Genomic DNA, 10,617 nt, shown 5'->3' with positions numbered 1-10,617 from the left:
AACTCTCCATGCCTACTTTTTTTTTTTTTTTAACATTTTATTTTTAAACAATCTTTACACCCAACATGGGGCTCGAACTCACAACCCCAAGATCAAGAGCCACATGCTCCTCTGACTGAGTCAGCCAGGAACCCCCACATCTACCTTTTTTTTACTTAAATAATTTACCTTAAAAGGAAGCTTGTACTAAAATACATATGTTTAGAGAGGAATGTTCTATCACAACTAGAAATAAAGATAAATAATAGTAGCCAGTTTTTATTAAGTACTTAACCATGTGCCAAGCCCTGTCCTGACCCTTTACGCCCATTGACTCCCTGGATCCTGACTTAGGTGCAATTATTATCCCCATTTTACACGTGAGAATGTTGAGGCCCAGAGAGGGTAAGCCGCTTGTCCAAGGTCACACAGTGGCAGAACCCAAGGGCAACATCCTGGGCTAAGATTCCCGGCAGGAGAAATCCATCAGCTGCAGAAGGCAGGGTTTTTTTTTTCTTGTTCCCGGCTTGTGACCCCCGTGTTTAGAACATGCAATCATGCTTAGTATGTATTTGTTGAGTAAATACTGACTCAATGAAAAGATGAATGATCGGTTGCCGTACTTCGAAGGCAAACAGAAAAATAAATATAACAGAAACCCAATAAGTCTGGGTAGATCTTTCCTGCCCAAGAAGCTGAACATGAAGCCTGCTCTCTTCTCCTTCGAACAAGAAATGAGCCTGTGTCTGAGAGACAGGAAGGCAGCATCTGAGTCTAACGGAGACTCGTTCCATGACAAAGTGGAAGAATTATAAGCGACTTGAAAGAGGACTGATTTTCTCCATTTGGGAGTCGACTATTATTAATTTATTATTAAACACCTTCATTGAGATAAAACTCACATACCAAACCAATCCCTCATGTAAAGTGTACCATTCAGCCCTTTCCAGTATACTCATGAGGACTGTATAAACATCCAAAGGTCTGATTTTGGAGTATTTTTTTGTCCCTCCCTAAAATGCAGGCACAGGTGTTCCTCACTCATCAGACCCCTCGAGCCCTAAGCAACCACTAATCTAATTTTGCTTCCATTGACTTTGCCTGTTCTGGACATTCCATATGAATAGAATCGTACAAACCGTCTTCTGTGTCTGGTTTCTTTCACTTAGTACCCTGTTTTCAAGGTTTGTGCATTTTGGAGCACGTATCCATACTAGAGCCAGTCATTTAGGGCTCCACCCTGGGTTCGTGTAAAATCATCTCGATGATACTGCCACTTTGGGAAGCTCTCCTGCGATGGATAGTGAATTTGAGGGCGTTGGTGGCTTGGGGTCCCCCTCTCTCCCCGACACACCAGCTTGCTCTGTGCTTGCAGGGGTGCTGGTCCACAGCTCCAAGGATGGAGTTGGGGGTGGGGTATGTCTTTCAGCTGGCTTTGGGCCTGGCCAGGAACTGGCCCACATAATGCTGCTGCTGAGTCCTCCTTCCTAAATCAGGACTCTGGGCACTCCTGGGAATTACTGTCTGTTGCCCTCTCTGGGAGTGTGAATGAGTCACTGGGCAAGCTTTTGAGCAACACCTGTGTGTGCCGGTCTGGGGCAGGAGCTGTGGCGGCAGCAGAGGGGAGAGAGGTGCGGACTGGCCAGGAGGTGAGGGAGGACACGGCTTGACTCACAACAAGGCCGGGCTCCCCAGAAGCAGGCTTTCGCTGCCTCTGCCCCTGCACTTGTTTTGACTACAGGAGGCTGGGTTTTTTTTTTGCAGAAATCTTTTTGTGAGTTTAGCTGCTGTCTTCCCCGGCCAGGTCTAAGTGCCTGAATTGCCGGAGCTCTGAAGTCTGTACCTTTTGGAGTTCCTCATAGGTACCATTTTTGCAGCACCCTAATCCCCTCAAAAGCACTGTAAGTTAAGTGACATTTTCCCCATTTTCAGAAGAGGAAACTGAGGCTCAGGAGAGTCAAGTGACAAGGTCTCATGAGAACAAGGTCTCATGATGAGGAAATGCTGGAGCTGGGATTCAAACTGGACTCAGAGCCTGTGCTCTTGACCAAACAGGGAGGCAGAAGCCCTCGTGGTGGGCAGCTTGCTTACGGGTACCCAGAAGGCAAAGCCATCTCTTGGGGGTCATAAAATGGGACATTTGCCTACCCCTCCCTCCGGAGAGTGTTGCAGGAGCTTCTGCAGAGTGGGGGAATCTGCTGGGGGGGAGAGGGAATTTCCACCAGCCAATACTTTAAAAGGATCAGAAATGTGTTGAGGATGGAGGTGGGGGTCAAGCAGTGTGGTGCTTTTGGAACCTTGCCCCACAGCTAAGGACCTCAAGACAACGACCTTTGGAGGATGAATGACCAAACTCACTGCAACCAACTTTAGCAAAAAAAGGAAAATTATTAACTCATGCCATTAAAATATTGAGAATAGGGCTGCCTTCAGGTTTGGCTGGATCTAGGGTTTTAAAGGTTGAAGCTCTCATATCATTTTCTTTTGGCCCTGCTCTTCTCTGTGTTGGGTTTATTCTTGGGCAGTCCTCTTGTGGGGTATGGATGACTACCGGGAGCTCCAGACTTTCTTCCTCTCAGTTTAGCATCACCAAGAGGACAAGCACTTCTCATTTCCAACGGCTTTATACTTAGCTCCTTAGCTAAAGTCCTGGGGCTGCTACTTATTTGCCTGGCTCATCTCACCTGCTCATCTCTGAACCAATCAGGCAGTAGGCGATGGGCTGCTCTGGGTCTGTGCCAGGGGCACATCCCTGGAACTAGGGGAGGGGCCAGTCCTTCTGGAACCATTTAGACCAAGAATGGGGAATGGATGAATGGCTTCCCCAAAGGAAATGCAGGGTGCTGGCAGCAGGAATGGGAGCTGGGCAGGTCCCAAGACAACAGATACCGTTCTCATGGGAAGTACAGAGGCCACTATCTGGCTTTGTCACCAGCTTGCTGTGTGACCCTTTCTCCTCCTGGACCCCAATTTCCCCATCTACATAGTGATTATCTTCACGGATTCATCCGGCTCTGAACTTGTAAAGCCTATAGGCTTCATTTAGCCAACAGCCCCGCATCCTAGCTTAACAGACACAAGCTGTGGCTTAGGAATGCATGGCCTTAGGAATGCATGGCCTTCACAAACCCTGAGATTGAACTTGGGACAAGACACCCAGCCTCCTGTTCCTGCCCATTGCGGCAGGGTACAGCCTGTGATGGTGGGAGGAAGGGCTCCAAGGAGTTTTCTTTGCACATCTCCAGTGTTCTCCATCTATAATTGGCTCCGAATGAAATGATCTCATCCCTAAACACTGAGGAAGAAGGGTGGTGGTTGGGGGGGGGGTGGGAACAGCTCTCTGGCAGCATCTGACATAATTTGTGACTAACCCGTTTCCCTCCGGAAAGAGAGATGGTCCGCTCGCTTGAAGAAGTAGAAGTTTGAGAAAAAATGTCTTGGTAATCCATTGAGGAGCCTCCAGCTTTTGGGGCCTTTTGAGAGGGCTGAGATATTTCTCCACTCTGTCTAAACCTGGTATCTTCTGACCGTTGCCCACAAGTCAGCTTGACCACCTGTCACGTCAGCCACTGGCCAGGGAGGAGGTGAGCGTGGCCGACCCATCAGGCAATTTGTCTTGTATGGATTCTCGACGGGGTTCTGTGGCCAGCTGAAACTCGTTTACATGCCCATACATTAATTTTGAAAGATGGGCTCCTAATCAACTCTGAGAAAGCTTGTCACAGCACCATCTGCTTGGCGTTTGTCACTATCGCATTACATAAGAGGAAAGACATTTTTAAAGAATGCGGCTGCATTTAGTAATTGGATCGCCGGAGAGGAGCCAAGCCGGGGCGGATGGCACCGTGATTCAGAAATGCCACAGGCCCTTCTCCAGGGCGGGGCGGCCTCCCCAGATTCCACTGGGTGTCATCAGAGCCTCGAGAGCAGCCCAGCTTGGGGGACAGGCCCGAGGTGGCGTCTGTTCTTCTCGTCTTTCTGTTCCTCTCTTATTCTTTCCTTCCTCCCGTTGGTTCTCCCTCACCTGCCATCTCAAATCAGTTCTACCACATAATAGCAATAACCAAATGACTTTGCTTCTCTGAACCCTGGTTTCCCCATCCGGAAAACGGGGATGATGAGAGAGGGCGGCTGTGCCATTTAAATGCGGTAATACATCTGAGTTCACACCTTCGGACTAGACCCTCAGAGTTATCAACATCATTTTGAGGGAAGAGTCTTCTGTTTCTTCAATAGGCCAAGATACCTCTGCCTCTGCCTCAGGGCCTTTGCATATGTTGCTCTTTCTTTCCGGAATACTCTTTTCCTGTATCTTTGCATGGCTGTCTTCTGATTCTGGCCCAGCTCCAATGCCACCTGCTCAGATGGGCCTCCCCCAACCACCTTAAGCAGAGTATTCCTTACCCTGTTCCTTCCAGTCATACACATTCATCTCTACTATTTTCTTCTCAGAACTTGTCATCTGTCTTCTAGAGGACCTGGTCTGTCTTGGTTGCTCTGTATTCCCAGCACCTAGACCATGGCCCTGCATTTGGTAGGTACTCCATAATTATTTGTTGAATGAATGACTAAACTTGTTAACTCCTCGTGACATTTCCCATAAAGCAGGGGCAGGTGGGGAAGTGACTGCCCAGGGTCATATAGCCCAGGGAAGGGAGGGAGGGGAGATAGGGATGCAGGTGTCCTGCTTCCAAGTTTCCTGTGGCCCCCAGGTGGCAACAGGGCAGAAGGGCAGACATTTGGACCTTTGGGCCCGCCCCACCACCCAGAAGTGTTCAAACAAGGAGGAAGCCCAGGGAGCAGCCTCTGAGAGTGGTTAAGAGTGAGCCAGCCAGGCAGCTAGGAGGCAAGACTGTTTACAGGAGCTGGGGCCATCTCCATGACAACTGGTCAGCCTACAGCTTCCTGCCTCACTGGGGAGGAGGTTTATACTTGGCTGGGATGCAGTGAGACAATGGGCATGGGGACTGGCAGAGGAGAGGGGACCCTAAATCCCCAGTATGGGGGAAGTCTTGTTTCTGAGAGCTGCCTAAAGGCTGGAAGAGCCTGGTGATACTACATAAGTTCATGTCCGTGTGCATGTGCATGTGTGTGCGTGTGCATGTGTGTGTGTGTGTGTGCGTGTGTGTGTGTGGGTGTGGTGTGTGTCAGGGAGAGTCAGGGCTGTATGCAGCCAAGGTGCCTTGAAACCTTCTGCACTGTGACATTTTGTGCAAGAGAATTAACCTCTTGGTGTCTCAGTTCCATCCAGTGTAAAGTGAACAAGGACAGTAGTTCCTTCTAGGGTCATTACGATGATTAAATGATTAACCTGGCTGGCCCGGTTAGAAGAGCATGTGACTCTTGATCTCAGAGTTGTGAGTCTGAGCCCCATGTTGGGGGTAGAGATGACTTATTTATTTATTTATTTTTAATGAGAGAATACTCTTAGAATGTACCTGGCATTTCTGGAAATCAACTTATATGTGACTTCAGATTGTGTTCCTCCTATGGCTGTGGGGGTTTGGTCTTAGTCGTTCTCAGGAATCTCCACTTCCCTGGTTTTTTTCATTCATTTAACAAATATAGACCATCCCTTAGGATGTCAGGCAATGTTCTAGAGGCTGGGAACACAACAGGGAACAAAGCAGGTGACAATCTCTGCTTGCGTAGAGCTGAAATTCTAGCAGGGTAGATAGACATTAAATACGGTAAAAAGGAAGCATACTATGTTAGATGGTTTTAAGTGTTAAGGAGAAAAATAAAGCAAGGTCAGGGGATGTGGACTGTAAAGTGGGGGTTGCAATTTCAGACAGTGGTACCCCTCATGGCACAAGCTGAAGGAGGCAAAAGATTAACTAGGGCAAGAGCATCCTAAGCTCAGGGGAATAGCCAGTGCAAAGGCCCTGAGGCAGGAAAGTGAGCATGTATGAGACTGTATTGTGTCACTGTATCTCTTGGTAGGTCTGCGTGTGTGTGGTGTTATGTGGTACCCATTTAGTGTATATGGGTCGTTATGGATGGAGATGTTTGTACATGTTTTTCATACATGGGATTGCTGAGTTCAGCCACAGAGATTGTGCCTGTGTAATTCAGGGGATGCCATCCCTATGGATTGCAATGGAATGGGGGCATCCTGGAGATGTGCCGTGCAGTGACCCTGTGCATATTTGTAAGTAAATATTATAAGAACATGCCTGTGAAAATGTCTGTATGTTCATGAGTCTGGACATTTGGGTATAAGTAATATGTAAATGTGTGTATATGGATATATCTTTATCTAAAATGCTAGTATTTTGTTTATCATGGACTTTTGTCTTAATATTGATTTTTTAAAAATAGGATTTATCTTAATTGAGAGGGAGGCAAATCATAAGAGATGCTAAACTCTAGGAAACAAACAAGGTTGCTGGAGGGGAGGTGGGGGGTGGGGAGAGATAATTGGGTGATGGGCATTAAGGAGGGCACTAGAGGGGCGCCTGGGTGGCTCAGTCTGTTGAGCGTCTGCCTTCAGCTCCAGTCATGATCCCAGGGTCCTGGGGTCGAGTCCCGCATCAGGCTCCCTGCTCAGCAGGGGTTCTGCCTCTTCCTCTGTCTCTGCTCCTTCCCTTGCTCATTCTCTCTCTCTCAAATAAATAAATAAAATCTTTAAAAAAAAAAAAAGGAGGGCACTTGATGTAATGAGCACTGGGTGTTATATACAACTGATGAATTCTACCTCTGAAACTAACAAAAAATGGGATTTTTCTTGATTACTGAGTGTTTTGGTGCACAACCCCCCTCCATTTTATGGCATGGTGAGTGCCTCCCTCTCCTTACCCTGGTCCTGGCCCTCCTCTGCCCCGGGGATGGAAGATGAATGCGAGGGAGGCCTAGCTGAGGCAAGGGAAGCCTTTCCTTCCAGTTTCTTCCAGCATCTGGGCTTATCAGTACATAACCAGAATCCAAACCCAGTTCGGGCACCTCTTGTTCCGTGGAGATAAGATCTGCTTAGTCCTGACTGCATGAGAGGACTTGCATAAATTACTTCATTTTATCCTTACAACCACCCTTTGGTGGAGATATTTGTTCATTTGATGGAATATATCTTTATTTAGGGCCTACTATGTGGTAGGAGTCCCATCTGGCATTCCTGCTGGTTCAGCATTTATTCCTTGTCTTTCCAGTAACGGCACCCCCGGTTTTCTTTTAGGGTAACTCTCTTGTCCCCCTCATGGTCTGGTTGGTTCAACCTGGGCTTTCTGTACCCCTCCCCCTAGCTCAGGGGTGGCCCAATCAGCATAGTCCATCCATCTGGCCATAGTGATTGATTATGGGACGTGCACGTGACCACATTGTTCCAGAGTGAATTATGGTTCTTTGGCTGCCTTTTTGGGAAAAAAGAGCTCTCTCTCCACCAAAATGTTTAGCTGTAAGAAAGCTATAACCCTGGAGCTCCTAGGGAGGATCCACTACATGGAGAGAGATTAAAAACTGAGTCCTTGTGCATTTTTAGAGCCCCTAGATCCAGCCATACCTGAAGCCATTACCCTAAGACTTTCTAGTTCTAAGGGCTTACTTTTTAAGAATTTTTAACTAAGCCAGTTTGAGAGGGCATCTGAAATCCTGTGCTTAGCATCTTTAAATATTATCTCCTTTCATTCAGAGATGAACTCCATGGAGAAGGGGCTATGCTGATAAAGAAACAGTCTCAGCCAGGAAAGTGGCTTGTCCAGAGTCACACAGCAGTTTGGTAGGTGGAGCTTGGACTTGAACCCAGGTCTTCCTGACTCCTGAGCTTTTCTTCCATTCCACATTTTCTGAGCCCTGGACAAGGGTCTGTGGGGATAATAGACAAAAGGCCTGAGTCCCAAATTAGCTACCATTTTGCTCTGTAATCTTGATCAAGTCATTTCTTCAATACGAGCCCGTCTAACCAACTAAAATGGGGAAAATAGTAGTGCCCATCCCATTAGGTCGTTGGGAGGGTGCTGTGATGACCAGTGTGCGTAAAGTGCCTAGAACAGGGCTGGGCATGAAGCAGTGAACATGAGCTCTTACTCCCGTGGCTCTTTTTTTGAGGGAAGGAGGTGGGTCTGGGGGCTTCACCCCTTGCCTGCAGCCAACACGCGCCCTGCCCCCTGGCTGGTCAGAGACTCCCAGCAGCCCCCGGTGGTGCCTTCACCCATCTCCTGCCACATGCGCAGACCTGGCTCGCTTAGCTGGGAAGTAGGCACTTAAGAAGCCACTTCCCCAGTTTCTCTTTTAATTTTCGTTACATAAATTTCGCATTTCCTGGAATAGAGATCTTGAACGGCTGGACTCGTTTGAAAATTGAGTCTGCAAAGGACCTCATTTATATTAATGGGGCCTCGAGTCTAGCTTGCAGGGAGTCAGAAACAAGGATGGATGGTGGGGACTCCCGGGCTGAGTGACTCCAGGCTGAACCCCGGCGCTGCCTTGGGTGAGCAGATGTGTATAGATTCCGGCTGGGACCACTCCTATTATGTGGGGGGCTCCTGGAGGAAAGGATTGTGTTGCTGCTGAGTTTAACCACCCCCCGGTGTCTGCCCCTTGCTCAAAGTGACCCTGCTTGACAAGGCGCTGTGTGATGGGCCCCAGCTGACCTCTCCTGCCTCCTTTCTACCCGTCCCCTTTTCTTGTATATCCCTCTCCAGCCAAGCTGACCTCCTGAGAGTATTTCTGCCTCAGGAACTTTGTCCCTGCTGTGCCCTCTGCCTAAAACACTGTTCTCCCAGCTCTTTGTGTGATTGGCTCTTTACTGTCAATCAGATCTTGCCTCACAGTCACCACCTCCGGGAGGCATTCCCTGATTGCCCATCCCTCTAGAGTAACGATCCTCAGTCACTTTGCATCTCACAGTCTACACTCTGGTGCAGAGAGGTCACAAACAGTAACTAACACGCAGTGCCAAACAGACAGGATTGACTCTGACAAGGCTTTCCAAGCTTCAACACGTTAATTCGCACCACAGTCCTCGGAACTAGCTCTTGTTAGTACCAGTTCATGAAGCGCGGAGCGTTGAAATACCTTACCCAGGGCTACACGGCCAGAAGGTAGAGGAGTCAGGATTTGAACCCAGGCCATCTTGCTCCCACATTTGCTGGGTTAAGCAGCTCACTGAAGTCACAGGAAGGTAGAGCTTCCTGTCACAAGGACTGCAACGGTGTGGGCTCAGGAGGCTGTGGGAGGCCAGGAAAAAAAGAACCCCACCTGATCCTGCCTTGGAAGGATCAACAAAACTCCCTAAAAGATGTAGTGCCTCAGCTGCGTCTAGAATTTATTTATATTTAACTTTACGTTATAGCTTAAGAATTTTTAACATTTCCACGCTGTCCGCAGTTACGTTTTTAAGTAATGGGTTTTATTCCAGGGACAAACAGTGCTATTCATCATTTTTGGGTAGTTGTGTGCTTGCATTTTTTATATTTTTCCAAATGCTGCAAAGGATCTGAACTTTGGAAGGTAATGAAGGGCTTAAGAGCTTGGGCTCCGGACCTGGGTTCAAACCCCAGCTCCTCTCCTTGGCTCCAAGGATTCTACATGCCTGAGGCAGGGGACACCTCCAGAGTCACCGAGGTGCTTAGACCAGTGAGAACTGGAAGGCCCCGCCCCCTCACCACCGGCTGGCTGTACCTTGGCGACAGGGGAGACCCAGGCTCCCCAGACCCAAAAGGGGTTGAACTGATCTTCTCTCCTGCTTAGCAGGTCCTTGGAAATTAGGTTGGTTTAAGAAAATAAAGTAATGTGGGGTGCCTGGGTGGCTCAGTGGGTTAAAGCCTCTGCCTTCAGCTCGGGGCATGATCCCGGGGTCCTGGGATCGAGCCGCGCTTCGGGGGTTGGGGGGGGTCCTCTGCTCAGCAGGGAACCTTCTTCCCTCTCTCTCTCTCTCTGCCTGCCTCTCTGCCTACTTATGATTTCTGTCTCTCAGATAAACAAATAAAATCTTAAAAAAAAAGAAAAGAAAGTAATGTGATAATTCAAGGAGGAACTAGTAGGAGTAGCTGCCTCTGGGAAGGGAAACTGGGTGGTGACCAGAGGGGGCGAGAGAGAGAGATTTTCCCTGCATAACCCTTTCACACAGGTCACATGGTGAATTATGCGAGAACGCAGACTCCAGCCCAGGCCTCCTGACCTTCCGCTCGGGCAGTCTCTGCCCCACCAGGGACCTTTTCCTTCCCCAGTGGAAGCCACGTTGAGGTGTGGGTTGGGGGGCTGCCAATACTATAGAGTGGTCACACAGCGATGCATGTCACGGATCTGGGTTCGAGTCCAGGGTCTGTCACTTGCCTGTTGTGGGATCTTGGGTAAATCCACTAACCCTGTGGGGCCTCTGTTCGGCAGTGGCCAGCCTGCAAGATGGCTTCCGGTGATGCTCATGTCCTCGTATTCCCTCCTTTGGGTCACCCCGGGCCACAGTGAATAGGGCTGACCTGTATGGCCTAGAGGACACTGCAGAAGAGGCAGTGTGCGTGACTTTCAAGTCTGGATAAGAAAAACACATTGTGACAGTAGACTATTATCAGCCTTAAAAAGGGGTGGGGGCGCCTGGGTGGCTCACTGGGTTAAAGCCTCTGCCTTCGGCTCAGGTTATGATCTCAGGGTCCTGGGATCGAACCCCGCGTTGGGCTTTCTGCTCGGCGGGGAGCCTGCTTCCCT

This window comes from Neovison vison, chromosome 8, assembly GCF_020171115.1.
Source record: "Neovison vison isolate M4711 chromosome 8, ASM_NN_V1, whole genome shotgun sequence".
NCBI classification, from domain to species: Eukaryota; Metazoa; Chordata; class Mammalia; order Carnivora; family Mustelidae; genus Neogale; species Neogale vison.
The sequence above is the reverse complement of the archived record's forward strand: the minus strand, read 5'-3'. Positions refer to the sequence as shown.